At 39.2% G+C, this 14527-nt stretch overlaps 1 long non-coding RNA gene across 1 annotated transcript; it reads right to left on the bottom strand.

Moving 5' to 3' along the window:
• Nucleotides 1-450: 450 nt before the first annotated feature.
• LOC309686893 lies at nt 451-6664 on the bottom strand. Its single transcript, XR_014270595.1, has 3 exons — nt 6080-6664; nt 5034-5126; nt 451-3889 (listed from the first exon to the last, which is right to left on the bottom strand). It is a non-coding gene; the product is annotated as an uncharacterized lncRNA (long non-coding RNA).
• Between the last annotated feature and the right edge of the window lie 7863 nt (nt 6665-14527).

Genomic DNA, 14527 nt, shown 5'->3' with positions numbered 1-14527 from the left:
AACACAAAAGGTCTACACTAAGTCTGTCGCGTTTTAATCACCACACTTTCATTGTGATTAAGCATCATAATAGTTAAAGCCACAGGCACTGATAATGCATATTTTTATTAATGGGATTGATTTAGGAAGGTTAAACTTTGCAACTCGAATCAAGGTTCTTTCCTAGAAATATGCATAGATCAGTGACTGATTGTCGTGGTTTAGGCCAAATCCACCACTGGGGACCCGAGGGACCTCAGACGGGACTGACAGATGCTCCCCTCTACCCTTCTTCAAAGAGAGAGGCAGAGGAGGAAAAAGAGACTTATGAGTTTAGAAGGAACTAAACTACTTTAATGAAATATTAATAATAAAATAAAAAGAAATAATGAAAAATATATACAAAACCGTATCAAGCTCCCGAGATGACAATCACGTCACCGGCTGGCACTGGGGCAGTCCCAGGCTGGACTCAGTGACGGACAGGAACTGGATTCCGGATCTGGATTCAGGATCGGGATCACAGGTAGACGAACAGAGTCCTCCTCAGATGTCGGCCATTGAAGGAAGAGAACTGACCCTTTGATCCCTCAGCTTTTATACTGAGCATGAGGCAGATGGGATGGAATACCCTGTTGGTCAGTTTTGGGTCACCTGTCCTGTCCGCTCCTCTCTGCAGGTGGGACCCCACTATGCTTTTCCACTTCCGACCCTCCAATGGGGCAAATAACAAAGTTGGTTGGCCTTGGGGCTTATAGCAATGAGTATAAGCAGGAGCCTCTCTGCACACCATGCCTGGGCATCAGCTGTAAACATTGGTCTTATCACTTTGAGAGAGTGAACACTGTCTGCACAAGATGCAGTTAATTTCAGTAGTTAGAAGAGGCCCAGCTAAGAAGCGAAGTTGCTGAACAAAATTGGTTCTGTTTTACCTCAAACCAGGACACTGATCTACCAAAATTGATACTATTCTGGAAGTCAGTTAAAGTAGGAAATTTAAGATGCATATTTGACAATAGACATAGTTCCCAGTTACCATTCAGCAAGAGGACTAGAATTGTGTACGAATTAAAATTTCTGTATTTGATTAAATTTTATTAATAAAATTTTTTCTATATTTTAAGTCAGACAGTGAAAGATAAAATCATGTGTTTAAATTCCAAATGAACCCCATAACTGTTTTCATACCAAAGCAAACAAAAAGCAGTTTCATTTTGTGGGTTTTCATTTTACTTTTAAAGAATTATACAAATTAACATTAGGCAAATATTGTGATGAAATTACTTTTAATTAAAACCCTAAATTTTCTATAAAAAGATCAGAAGCAAAACAATCTATTTCCACATTTTCTTCAGACTTTTGCTTGGAATGGTTCAGAGATTCTAAATGGTCAAGCTGTTCCAATCATCTTGAATTTTTAAATTTTGTCATGAATTTTGAAAATATGCTTGTGAAAAAATTCTGTACCATGATGAGTAGCTTGAAATGCATTTTTCTTATCTTTTAATTTTGTGTTCTCTCTTTTAAAAATCAATACAAATAAGAAGTTTGAAAATTTTTCAGTACAGGATTCTATCTTTCTTCCAAAGTCCTTATACTTCTGACTGTTCCATGGGTACCTAATGAATTTAACCAAAGTTTAAAAAAAAAAAAAAAAGGAAGTAAAAAATTGACCAGAATACATTCATTTAATTTCTGTGATGCAAATGTTTTTAAATCTGAATCGTGATTTCAACACTTTAATGTGATTGTGCAAAAATCAGTTTGATAGATTTGCTGAAGACAGAGCCTGACCAATATCCCTTTAAGCAAATCCTTAAATGATCAACACTAGTATCAGATCCAGACAAAGAAATTGTTCCAGACACAGGATACCAGAAGAAAAGAGAACTCAGAATTACCACCGTAGACTCAAAAAGCAAAGGAAGTGCTGAGAAAAGTAAATATAAGGTTGTTAATTAAGCCAGTAAAATAAGGGGGAGAGGTTATGTAGAAGAAATTAAATTAATTCTGAAGTATAAACGCAGAAATAAAACTGGAAATTCCATCATTAGACAATAGAGTATGCAAGAACACAACCCTTAATCTCTGCTGTTTCTTCAGTATAAACAAATCTGCTGGTTGCTAGCATTATTGCTGAAAAAAGCTCTCATCAAATTGTACACAGAGAATAAGTTTCATCTTTTGGAAATAAAGCCATTACTTCCATTATACCTCTTTGTCCAGGAAACTTACATTTAAGTCCAGATTGAAAACAGTCAAAGACACAGTTTCTTATTAAGTAGTCAACCACCTGAAGGCACTGCTTTCTCTAAAGCCTTAAATAAAAAAAAGTAAATAGGGAAAGGGGTCCAGAAGGCAGGATCTAATGTAATTTAAAACTGGAATTACATCAGCAGTTTCAAACAGATGGCAGAATGTAGAGATAAATGTGTTAGCTCCTTTAGCTTGTTTGGTCTCTCCATTGTTTGCATCATTAAAAACAGGAATAGTTTACAATTTAAAAATATACTGTGTATTATACATTGGAAAAATGGACATGCACCTACTAAGTGGAAGGAGGTAGGATTAAATTAATTTGCCATACTTTAATGTACAGTAACTGGGATGCTTTAGGCAAGTCTGCAAATAGGTTTCCTAGGAAATGAGATGAACAAAAATATAATGACCTTGAAATTATACCCCCAAATGTCCCAAGTATTTAGCAACCTGGCTCAGAAGTGGTAATTACATAAAAAATACAAAAGATCCTTAATTGCTTCAGTTATAGTGTATCTAGGCAGGTCAGTTACTGTACACAGCTGCAAAAAAATGGTACGTGATTAATAGGGGGTTGCTTATGATAGCACTAACTAGCTAGTGTATAGTGCAAAACACTCATTTCTTTTCCAATTAAAGAAAAAAAATCTGGTTTTGATTAGGCTCTTCAGAAGGTCTAAGTCTGTAGCAGCAAAATACTCCACTCACGTTGTTAAATGTCTTAGTCAAGGACCAAGCAGCATATATTCATGAAAAACAGAAAGGTTTAAATAAAATATGGGGGTGAAAATGCTGCAAATATCAAAATATCAGACCATTCCAGCTATTCTAGTTTGTTGGCTGTAAAACTAAAGGGTAAACCAGATCAAATAGGTAAGACAGATAGAGGTGCATCTCCAGAGCTGGAACCAGGCACCAACTTTTCCTATTATTTGTTAAATTGCAATTAATCATTCTTTCAATGTAGCTCGAAACTCATTCCAGCAAAGTTTGAAGGAGGAAGCATTAAAAAATCATATAAGAGAACTTGCAATACTTCAACATAGTATTACAGTTCCAAGAGATCCGGGAGAAGCACTGAACTGTATGTAGAGCTCTCCAGATTTGTGAACTTCTTATGGTTCACCCATCAACAGGATGGGAAAAATGTGCAGTCATGATCTTTGGAGCATTGCCTGAAAAACATGCCCCGCAGATGAGTTGCTAAAAAGGACCCTGCTCAGATCAGAATGTGCACGTATTGGAAGTATGACTTGGTCCACTGTGGGTTTAGAGCTTGTCTATCCTCTAGGCATGCTCTCAGTACTTCCATGGGCTCTGCTGATCTCTAGGCATGACTCCATCTAGGTTTGGGGAGGGGAAGGCACAAATGGCAACCACCGGGGGGGCTAAAATCCAGAAAATTTGTGGGTTTCCTCTTGTCATTTCTCAGGACACTCACAAAACTTAGTCTTCATTCAATGAAGTTCGGTCTTCATTCCTGGGTGTAACATTCAACACTTCACGGAGGTGGACAGAGCAGCGTGCTCAGGTGTTCATTAAGGATTGTCCTTGCAGATCTCCCCGTATCCTGGCAAACTTGGTTCATGTGTCTATGGTCACCACAGCAGCTAGACAGGGATAATTTTTTAACATAGCAGAAGCCAAGAGTCTAGGAAATGAAACAAGACCTTCAAATAAATAGTTGTCACAAATGGGCTTTTGAAACTGTTCCCCAAATCTCGGTCATGCCCACAGCTTTGTCTTCACTTGAGAAAAAAAAAAAACTTAACAGCTATTTTTCTAGTTTCCGGTGTACGTGTGTGTGTATTCACACTCATTGAATTTAAATCCCGCCTGATTTATAGTTTTCAGAGAAAGTAGCAGTTTTTAAAGCCCTTAAAATGATCATATTATTCCCTGGCAGAGGAATAGATTCAAAGGCAAAACATTAATTTGCACCATAATTTGCCCATTAATGTTATCCTGTATATTGAGTGTCATCAGAAAGTACAGCATTAGATCAAGCACTGAGAAAAGAGGTCTGGGAAGAGATTTTCAGAAATATAGACCTGCATTCTGCTTTGTTTATCACTGGGAGCATGGCAAGTGATAAAGGGAGACTTGTGATGCAGAAAAGTAATGCAACTTCGGGAACTCCTGGGAAAAATCTGGAATTATCTTACCAGGGAATCCCTCTTGAAGTCTCACTGAAGCCATCTGTGGCAAATCCTCTCCACTGCCCTTAAAAAGGCAGTTTGCCAAGCTCTGTGGCCACTTGGCTTTGCTGTAGGTTCATTGTGTGCCCACATCTTTTTCCCACCCAAGTCTCCTTGTGTCTTAGAGAAGAGAACAAGCTAAACTCTCCAGTAGATTTTGGTATCTATGTAAGGACTAGCCAAAATCTCATTCAGAGAAAGCAGAATTCCCAGCAATTCAGGCAAAAGTCACACCGAATGGTCTAATTTCCTTAAAGGGTCTGATTTCACGTGTTCATATTCTGCGTGCATAATGATTTGCAAGTGACGTCTTTCCTGTATCATTCCTACTAGAGACTGCTACTCACCAGATCAAACCTAAAATTTTCATTTTTTTAGAATCAAAATGCAGAACAGAGAGGGTATCCCCCCAAGAGAAATCTGCACAAAACAATATTAACTGCAAGGCAGGTCAAATGTTCACTGACACATCTTGACAATGCCCCTTTTCTTTACATTGACTCTATTTGATTAAACTGATTGAAATGCATTTCATACTTGTGCTTTGTCAGTCTATATTTTGGGCTTCATGAACAAAATGATACTAGATTGACTTACCCAGATACTTCACAAAGCTTGTCATGTTGAATTAATTAATGTTGCTTGTACAGCGTGAGAATATGGAGATTCATCTTTTCATTTCTGTATTTGCTTTATAGCCAAATAAAGGGACAATAAAACATTACATTGGTAGTTAATAGGCATTTTAAATGTTGTCATTTCTTTAGAAACATATGATGGAAATATTGCAATAATTGTCACACACATCATGTAACATTAGGTACATAAAACCAGAAATACTACAGGAGTAACCGAGAGTAGCAATAAATAAAATGAACTGTGCTTTCTCTTTTACTTCCTTTTGGTTAATGGATTACTCCATTAACTCTTTAGAAACCTTACTCTTTAGAAACCTGAACATAGAAAATTTTACTAAATCTCCAGAGTTTGGGGAGGAGATTTTGTGATAAAGTCTTGAGACTTTGATAGTGAAGTCAGTAGAATTTTATCAACTTCATTTACAACACAGTAGTGCTTTTCCCCCATCTCACTCATAGATATAATACCCATATGGGCTTTTGGAGGTTTTTTATGATATCCAACCCCCTTGTAGTTAAACACTGTGCCGTAATAATGCTGAAGTCCATTTTAGTGTATTTCTTTTTGTACTAAATAAAATAAGCAAGCAGTGTGAAACATGAAAGATGTCAATTAGTTTTACGAATATAATTAGAAGCAATGATGTGAATGCATTGTATTTTTAGGTGAGAAGCTGAACAAAACGTTGTCAAATATAATTGTCATTCAAACAGATGAAAGATGGCCAAATAAAATATTCTGTCCAGAAGCTGTCATCATTTGGTTTTGTCAAAAGCCCCTTTTAACTTTTATTCCTTAGTCATGAGATCCATGAAACAGTCATTAAGTCACTTTTATACTGGCTTACTGTACACACATTGCTTTATTTCAGCAGCAATGGAGTCAGAAGTCCAGATGGGTGCTATAGAAGCTCCCGTTGCCAAAAGTTTGTTCACCGTATTTATAGCTTACATGCCACGAAAATACATTAATATGTCTGAGTGCCTGAGGAAGTATGTACTTACCCTGGTACACCAAATTATGGCTCTGAACTCCATGGCTCACTTCCCCCTTCTTCTCCTCTTTGCGGCATAGAGGCTATGAAAACTAGTCCTGCTCCTGCTACTGGTAACTGAAATAGAGTCTGCCTTTGCAGGGAGGAAAGTTGAAGACCTTAATATCATGTTGGTGGGAAGGAGGGCAGTAGGTATAGCAAGCATCTGCTGAAAGAGTGAAACGGAAGATTTGCAGTGGTGTGTAGTCTGCTGAAAGAGGACTACACCAGTTCTGCACCAGACTGCGCTTCAGCCACCAGGGAACTCTATACACATGGTTTAAGCAGCCAAACAGACACAGAGGTCCAGAGAAGTGCCAAAGGTTGCTTCCACCTGACCTGGTCATTTGAAGTGGAAGGAGGAGTCAGCCTGGGGTGCCATCAGCTATAGAAACAGTCATGCCATAATTACATTGTCTAGCTGGGCCACCTAGGTTTGAATGTAGCTTTTCTACCTTTCCAGACCTCAAGCCCATACCTGCTTCCCTGTAATTTGAATATCACTTATTTTTACTTCCAAAACACAGAGAATATGACATATCTTTTCTCTTCTGGCTTTCTTACAAATTTAAACTAAATAACAACTCTGTCTTTTGCTTTTCATTGTATATATTTTTTCTTAGGAATGGAAAAAAGTAGAGATAACTACACTCTTGCTCTAATTTTTGCTAATGGCAAAAGTCCTCAGGGGGTGAGGGGGAGAGAAGGCAGAGAGGAAGGGAGGAAGAGATGGAAGGGCGGGGAGAGAAAAGGGAGAAGGAGGGAAGGAAGGAAGAAGGAAAGGAGGGAGGAAATAGAGGAAAGGGAGAAGGAAAAGGCAGGGAGGAAGGAAGAAGAGAAGATGGGAGAGAAGACAGGAAGAGAGGAAGGAGGGAAGGGAGTAAAGGAGGAAACCAGGAAGGGAAGCAGAAAGGGAAAAGAAAGGAAGGCAAGGGAGGGAAAGAAATAAGAGAAAGAAAGGAGGGAAATATCAAAGGAAATGAGCATAGGTAATAGACTGTAGAAGGAATGAAGTTTTCAACTCAGCAGCCAGAACTGACAAGATTAATTTTTTAAGGCAAGTACGAAAATTAGGCAACAGGTTGAAGCCAATAAGTCCAAGGAAGAATATGACAAATAAAGTACAGCTGCGCATCATATTTGTAATAACACAGCATAATTAGAAAGTGATTAGAAAGCATAATGGTTATCAAATGATACTTATGCCGGAGATGCATTGCAACTCATCTGCAAGTGCTGTGAGACCCTTGCTTCCTCACAGAAACTTAGATGAGATTCCTCTGCTACAGGCAAGCTGCCAGTTATTGTTTCTTATTGCGGTAAAATGCTCAGCAACTCAGTATTGATAACTTCCTTTCTGTTAAGTTCATAAAATTATTCTGCTTTTATATACAGCTTTGTATAAATCTGTTTGCTTTGGTCCGTGACTAATATTTTCACTTAATTTTTTTCAATTAAGTGATTTGAAACACTTTCCTCTTCCGTAACTGGGTCTTTGAGCTTACTTGATTGCTGACCTATTTGGTCCAACAGCTGAAAACACTCACAAATGCATAATTCCTGACTGAAAAAATGGAATACAACTTTTGTAAGATATCCAGTACTGGCTTACATATTTCAAGTTACAGGAGCAAGGTTCATGCCTAGGTAAGTAGTTTCCAGGGGTCAACTAACCACACCAAGAAGTAAGCACATCATTTCTAGCTTGATTTATCTACAGCTGCTTTCCAGAAATCTCATTTCTGCCATTTTCTTTAGTGTTCAACAGCTCTTGTGTGCCATAAATGAGTCTTCTTTTAAGGTTTTTTTTATAGAAACTAAATAGCATATTGCATCAGTCACACTTACATAGGTTTTACAGACTTGTAATCTCTTCTGAACTCTTTTCTAATGCCAGGCTGTTTGGTGTGTAGAGACTGGATAGGATTTTAGTGGCAGTTTCCTCAAGGCAGTACCACCTTCTATTGCTACTTGACAGTCCTGCTTTTTACAGAGCACACTCAAGCACTCTTAGCCAGAGACTACAGAAGTTCACACACAGCTGTTTATTCAGTTTACATTTGAGTCTCTTTCAGAGTCACCACTTTCCAGATCATCCTTTGTGCAAACAGGAGGTTACTCTATTTCTGCATATATCATGAGCAGACCCAACCCAGACATCCGTATTGTTATAATAACTGATCAGTCCTTGCCCCTATTATTATTTTCTAATCTGTATCTGCGAAATGGACTAACACCACACTCACATTTTTGTCCAGATGAATGCATCGGAACTACTCAAGACAGCTCCCAATGGTTCACTGTTATGCGTGCCCCCTGATGATTTTGCTTACCTATTGACAGTATTAGGATGAAAATAGAATAGCAGCGATGCATGTCTGTGCCGATTTTGGGAGGCTGTTACTCCACTCTGAAATAAACTATATTTGCCATAGTCCAGAGGGTCCTTTACAGGGCCACTTGTGCCCATCTATTCTTCTGGTGGCTGGTAAATGGCACTCACACAGGTTACACTTAATTTCTTAGGTGGACAAAGGCGTTTGTTCACAAACAGGATAATTTCTTATTTCCCAAGTCTTTTTCATTCATTATTTAATATTTTCCTCCATTAAAATCTTTATCCTGGTTTAAATTATTTGTAAAACGATCACATAAAAAAGCAAGCTACAAATGATTCGCCGACAGTCAGAGCAAATGTATCAGGAGTAGCTCCCGTGTGTTTGCATCAACTACCCATCAGACAGCAACCTGCAGTAAACAAACAGTTCAACGTATCATGAACAATATTCATTTATAAGTTGCAGATGAATGCTCATGATTGATTCTCAAATAGCAGAACAGGAGTGAGTTTTGTGCAAATGAATAATTGAACCAACCTTGCTGTCTTCGGTACAGACTTACTTTAGACTGACCACATTCGGCTGAAATGACAGTACTTAATGGTACATAGTTCATGCTGCATAGTTTGCTCAGCCAAAATTGTCCTCTGCTTGAATTGGCCAGTGTGTATACCTCAGAGAAGCAATGCTACTTACCTGCTGGTGGAATCTTTAGAAAGGTTTTGGAAGATCTGAGGATGCACACAAGTGACAGTGAAAGCAAAGTAACCATGATGTCATTCCTGCAGTTTAAATACTGCATAGTTTTTATGGTACATTTTTGAATTTTCCAAAGCATAAAGGAAATTCCAGCTTAAAACTCTGTAGATGGTGTGCCTGCCTGTGAGAGGGCGTGAGAGGTACTATTGGGTTTTTGACTTTCCACTGTCCATTATAGCAAAGTATAAGAACAGGAAGCATAAAATTATATACTCTGGTCACTGGAGGCACCAGAAGGATGTAGTGCAACAAAACCACCGAAGAGCACATCAGGTGAACAGGGGGGGAGTCACATGGGTGTGGCTGGACCTCCCCCATCTTGTTGCTCCTTTCTAATCCCATCAAGATTTCATCCTCCCCTGACCATGAACACTAGCACCACCAGGAAAAATGGCTTGGTGTCAAAATTGCTAGCAACTGAATATAGTAGAACCGGGTATTCAATATCAGATGCGAATAAGTTGGATCATTTTGTAAAAAAACTTGAGAAGGTTGCAGATTTGGTCTGTCTTCACTGTATAATATGAACAAAAGCTCATACGTTGTGAGCAGCTCACCAGCCTACTTGCCTACAGCTCCATGCAGCAGTTAAACAATGTTTGGCATTTTCAAAGGAACTTAACTGGTTGCCATGCCTCTTCAAAGTATCTATATTAAAAATATACTTATCTATATTTGTAATGTGTTAAATACTTCCATATTTCGTGTTACATTTAGGCCTTCTTTCTGTGATATTGCCAATGTCAGAGAAGGATGGATTTCAGTAAACTGTTTGCTGCTCCCGAATGTAGATGTAATATATGTAACTGAAAATTAAATTTCAAATTTGTTTCACAAAGACAAGATACATTTCAGTTTTAGATCTTGATGTTAAAGTTATAGCCAAAATGGATGATTTTCTCTCCTAAGTCATAAAAGACCAGTTAATAAATTGGTCAGTCTCCTTGCTCTATTAATATAGCAGAGAGAGAGGCATTCTTTAGAAACATTGATACTATGTGAAGTGGAGTTTATACCTGGAGTCTGCATTTTTAAAAGACACATTTTACTCTGTAGAAAACTGTATTTTACTGCAGAAAACAACAGTTGGTTTTTGTGCAGTTTCCTTGAGACTTGCTTAGTTCCCATTGTCTTTAATGAAGATGAATATGCGTATCTGAGGAAATATTTTGGCCTTGACAGAAAGAAAGAAGGGGAAGAGGAGTATTTGGTTTTAAGTGTCTGCATAACTCCGACTTACTTTCTTAGTGTAGCTGAATCTACTGGTGAGCCTTGGAAGAAACTAGCTTTTGTTGCACTAAATACACAGCCCCAAAGAGACTTTTGTCTGGTGCTTGGTGGATGACTGAAGTGATGGAATACAGAGACTTTGTTCTGTGGGACATAGTCTGGTAGGTGGAAGGGTGGAAGAGAGCCACTTTATCAGCAGGATGTGTTTATTTTGTTTTGCTGTATTTCCTGCGCTAACAAACTCTTTTCTGGCTGTGTGTGTCTCTGCCTCTTCAGAGGGCTATGAGAGATGTTAAGTTTTCCAGTCTTCTACAGCAGGAAAGAGGAAAGAGAGAAATAAGTTATTTCTCAAGAAAGACCTCTCAAGTGTTTTCTGTTGATATGACACACTCAGCAGAAGATTCCCAATAGTGAAATGCTACCTGCTTTGCCCCTGTCGATCTTTCCAGTTAAAGAAATACCTCATCTAAAATCCTGCTTCGCTTCTCAGCTAAACCAAGGCAGACTTGCATCTGTATATCAGCAATAAGTGTATTAAAAAGAACAGGCAAATGTGTTGACTCTTTTCTATTTGACATTCCTTTTTTCAAACCTCTTTTGATAGTTTCCTCCCAGAAAGAGAGCCAGGAGTGTGTGCAAACACTTGTTCTCCACATCAAGCCTGACTGAACAATTTCTCTGCTATTCTGAGCTTCTGGTGAACTGAAAATTACCAGCTGTACTGAATTGTGACAAACTGTGTGTGTGTGTGTGTGTGTGTGTGTACATGTCCATGTGCACTCTGGGGAAGAGGGAACAAAGAGATAAACAGAAACTATCGTATCTGATGACAGCGAATTCATTTTCACATTTATGACCCAATCTAGCATTTCAATTCAGCAAAATACAAATGCAGCCTTACCTTCTGACTAAAGATTATTTCTTGGAGCCCTCATATAAGCATATATTGAGCATATGCAGAACAAGGAATTCTCTAATGCATTTCCTGGCTGAGACATAGTTAACGAATAGGGCAGCAAACGCATGAGTGCCATCATCATTGCACAAGTTTGAAAAAGAAAATTAGATTGGGCTAAGGAAGAAGCCAGGTATTTTAGAGTCACGTAGCTTCCACTTCATACTTAAGGATGGCTGATCCACATCCAGATATGCTCAAAGCTGATCTGTGACAAGCTAATTTTGTAATCTTCTAAAAAGAAGATTACAAGCAATCAGGTTATCAGATCTTGACTAGCTAACACTCCTCAGCTGATTTGCAATGACAAACAGTAACTCATTAAGCTGCAGTAACATATTTGTCACCCTTTGATATCTATACTCCTAGTATTAAAGAGGTACCATACTAAGCTTTTTTAAAATCAGTGTGCCACGTCACTCCTTCCATGTCAAAGTAAACCACAGTCGCTATAAAAAACGTGTGGTAACAACCCAGCTAGCTAAATCCTTGCCAAAAATTGACTTCAATAGATGTCTACAGAGCCTGCCAGAATACTGTCAGCCAACTCATACCATGCGTGCCTTGTAGGGTCATGGCTTTAAAAGGACAACAGATTTGCCAAAATCTATCCATCTTTTCAGCTGGAATCCTCTCCATCACTCATGAAACATAGTCACATCTAACAGGAAGGAAATAGACAACAGCCATCAGTACAGAACACACCTCGGAGAAAGTAAAAAATGTTTTTAGACCCTGAATGGGAGCACTTTGTGTTGGCAGAATGGGACGACCCAGTCTGAGATGCATAATTGCATCCTGAAATAACACCTTTTAAAACACTTTCTAGGAATAGCACTTACAGAATCATAGAATCATTTTGGTTCAAAGAGACCTTTAAGATCATCAAGCCCAACCATTAACCAGCACTGCCAAGTTACCATTAAGCCATATCCCTTATCTGAGACCCTGGGAGCCAACTACCGTTTCAGGGTGTTCAGACAGTTAACTGAAACCCATACCCAATTTTCTCAAAGGACATTTATAAACCCACTGTAAAAACTGCCTCCTTTTTGAACACCACTGTCCAGACAATCTGTTCCCCCAACAGGACTGCTCTGGCAGAAGACCTGTCCCTGGAGGCTTTTTAATCTGATATGGTCCATCTTTCACCAAAAGTTTGCTGTTCTGGGCAGAGACACGGGCAAGAACAGCAGACTTTCAAAGTCAAAGACCTGACCATAATTTCATCGTAATCATGGTCAGATAAGCACTAAATGTGTGCAGAGAAGCTCTGTACTGTAAGTGCAGCAAGCCCGGTACATCTGGGACAGGTGATCTGTGCTGTACAGGCACAGCTGACTTGCAGTAAGTGTGTGGGAGACCCTCCTACTTTTAGATCTGGAATTTGGTGGCCTTCATGTTACTTAATAGAGCTAGCAGGAACACAGACCAGCAGTATGCTTACAGGCCCAGCAGACAGCACGAGAGATGGCTTGCCACAGAATCCAGACTGGTGGACTTAGGGGATGGAGTCTTGCTGTCTCTTTCATGAACGCAGAACCTCAGGATGATGGGCTAGGAGGTCACCAATGAACTGAAAAATGAGGCAAACTCTGATTGCCCCTACTGCCACTGCTGTTTGTACTGGTCTGAGTATTTCCCATGTCTGAGATTGCATGGAGATTTGCATGCAATATCTATGTGTCCAGGATTACCCTTATTCAGATGACATAAAGGGATGGTGCTTTACTTCATCGAGATGAGGAAGAAGCAATGGAGACCTGCATTCTGGGCAGAGTGGCTTAAGTGAGACAAACTGAAAGGCATATAAGAAGAGGAGGGGAAAAAGATGCGGAGAGAGCAGAAAGAAAAGGAAGAAGAGACTGGGTAGAGAAATGAAGGATCAGGGTGGACAAACAGGAATAGCTGAAAAGGAAGGAAAGGCACATTAAAGCAGCTTGGGAGCCCAGAAGCCATGAAACATTATGGTTTTGCAAATCAGACTTCTATAAAGGATCAGACTGATCTTCGTAACCAAATTTGCCAGAGAGGGAAAAAGAACAAAAAAATACTCAGATCCACAGACCTGGGCTGAGGCTGGGTGTGAGCTCAGTTCACAGTACAACCCTAACAGCAGGGTTGTTACCATGGGTAAGGGCAATGCTGGCAACAGCGCTGTCAGTGATGGCACTACATTTACTCACCATTTGGGAGGCGGAGGCTGGCATAGGGTAGGGGGGGTTGAAAAAAGCTTCAGCAGAACACGTCCAAGAGAAGAGAAAACGGTCAGCCTAGAATTCCCCTGTTCTCCCTTTGTCACCCATGATGATTTATGAACCTCTCTGCAGCTCTGTCCTGGTCTTTTCAGCGAAAGAATCCAGCTAGCTTTCTCATAATGGCAGAAGTAATTAAAAAGGGGATCAACTTCAGAGGAACATAAAACATACACCAAAAGTCTGCCTCTTTAATGATATCCCCTACATACTTTACTGGCGGGGATTCTGCTAATCTAATACCTGTTAATTTTCTTTCTAATTAGGGCTATAGCTCACCAGAGGCTGTTTTATACTTAATTTGTTGGGGTTTTATTATATGGCTCAACAGTCCGCCAACCACTGTATGCATCATGTGATCCTGGTTGAGATCTTTCAGGCATTACTGCACACTGAGGCCCTTGGAGAGAACGTGCCACTACAATTTGTGAGTCACCCGTTCTTGCTCTGCCTCGGTCTTGTCATGTGTGTGCTTGTCAGGATTCATCTCCATCTCCGTTACCCCTGGGGCAGAAGTCATAGTTTGTTTCTGCTCACTTGTCTGATTTTTAGCAGATCATATTCCCATCTTCAGAACCTTAAGCAAGTGCCATCTTTGGAGAATTTAAGGTGGAATTCTAAGTGCCGATTTAATTCAACTCAGATAAATCTTTTAATTGACAGGAAATATCCCTAGTTCAACCATTTTTCAAGGTTAAGGTAGACTGCTATACAAAAGAAGAAAATTAAATTTAAAGCATTCTTTACCATTACCAAAAAGAAAACTGCTTTTCTTAACTGTTTTCTGTCTATTTCTGTCATTTTTAAAAAAATATTTACTTTCAAGACTTTAAAATGAAGTTGAGGTCTGAGGCAGATTTTATTTGTCTGAAACACACCTG

This window comes from Vanellus vanellus (genome assembly GCF_965231255.1).
Source record: "Vanellus vanellus genome assembly, chromosome: 2".
NCBI lineage: Eukaryota > Metazoa > Chordata > Aves > Charadriiformes > Charadriidae > Vanellus > Vanellus vanellus.
This window is presented reverse-complemented; position numbering and strand designations above follow the sequence as displayed.